Raw genomic sequence first — 1852 nt, forward strand, 5'->3', positions numbered from 1 at the left:
TTCACAGGCTTCTTTTGCAGCCAACTTTACTCCATTAAGGGAATTCTGCATTGACCGAAACAAATGGTAGTCCGATGGTACAAGATAAGCGCATGCATCAAAACTTCCCAGCCAAGCTCTAACAGTTTTTGCCGAATCATTAAAGATATGTGTGATTTAGCGTTATCCTGATGGAAGACGAAGCCCTTTATGTTGATCAGTTCTGGCCATTTGCTTGTTTCAATCTCATCAATTGTTGACAGTAAAATGTAGAATCAATCGTTCGACCAGGCTGGAGCAGCTCATAGTGGATGATTCCTTTCCAATCCCACCAAACACTCAGCATAACTTTTCGAGGCCTCAATCCTGGCTTTGCGACTATTAGTTGAGCTTCACCACGCTTGATCCGTGATCTTTTTCGCACTTTTTGTCTCCTGTTACCATTCGCTTCAGAAATGATTCGATTTCATTTCGTTTCAACAAAAATTCGCAAATGTTAACTCAGTCCATTAAATTTTTCACAGACAGTTCATGTGGTAGCCAAACATCGAGCTTCCTTTTGTAACCAGCCTATTTTTAATTGGTTCAAACCCGTTTGATGATGAATGTTAAGTTCCTTCGCGATGTCATGGGTGCTTATGTGACGATCCTGGTAAATTTTTCCATAATTTCATCGAATTTTTTAATGATAGGTCGACCAGAGCGAGATGCACCTTTCACATATTATAACTTCAGTGCCGCCGAAGTAACCAGTCACTTGCTCACTACTATAATAACTAGTAGCCAAAGCGCTAATTCCACAACTATATGTGCATCCACAACATAGAACCGCTTAACGCATCAAACGTTCTCATTTATATATGTATGTGTGTGTTAGTGTGCGCTTGGCACTTCCGCAAAGATTAATGTCTTAATTTAAAACGATTTACGTTGTTGCATGCAACACTCGACCATTGCACACTGCAACGTTCTCACGCATAGCTGTGTGTGAAGTACAAGCATTTTTGATTTGCACATATCAACTTGGCTGCCACCAAGTGTGGCAGTTCGATTTGATGACTTAAGTATAGGAAAAGAGGAGAGAGGAGAAAGTATTGAAAAAAAATATATGATGAGCTATGACTCTACATATATCTGCTGGACAGTTAGCTCTGCATAGCCTGCGGCGACTTACTGCGCCACTTTTACTTGCCGCTTTCATACACACAAACACCCAATTACATTCGTATGCATGCGTGTGAGTAAGCGTGGTGGCTGCTAAGCAGGTTTATGCGAATTGCATTTATGTGAACTTGACATTCACTTCTTGCCACTTGTGGCATGTTGGCAAAGCAACAATAATCGAATTTTTGCAATCAATAATTTTCATGTTTCGCCTGTCTTTTAGTTTTTTAGTACGCACACACACAAACACACATATATGTGCATATATCTACACACATTCATAGCGTTGCTTGCATTCACCAATTATCAGCGCTGTCTAATTTTAGTGTTTCGCCAATTCACCAGCGTACAATCAGCGTGATTGCTTTTGGCGTCAATTAATTGTTTAATTTTATATATTTTCACAGCAAAACCGTAGGAAGTATGTCACTGCGCTCTGACCCCATTGCTAGTTGCTGCTGTATAATTTTCATATTACGAAACTTTATTTGTTTGCCAATTTACAGTTAGTGTGGCATAGATAACAACAATCTCGTTATTGATTGGCGGGAAGCAGCAATGTGTGCCAAGTCTCTTTCTACGCACTTTTACACATACAAATTTGATGAAAGCTTTTAAAAGCAACTTTTCTTGTCTTTTTCTGCGTTTCTTCAATTGTATAATAGCTGCTTGTCTTCTGCTGCTGACCGTTATGCATCACATTCTTATG

The sequence above is a fragment of the Bactrocera neohumeralis genome, chromosome 3, assembly GCF_024586455.1.
Source record: "Bactrocera neohumeralis isolate Rockhampton chromosome 3, APGP_CSIRO_Bneo_wtdbg2-racon-allhic-juicebox.fasta_v2, whole genome shotgun sequence".
NCBI lineage: Eukaryota > Metazoa > Arthropoda > Insecta > Diptera > Tephritidae > Bactrocera > Bactrocera neohumeralis.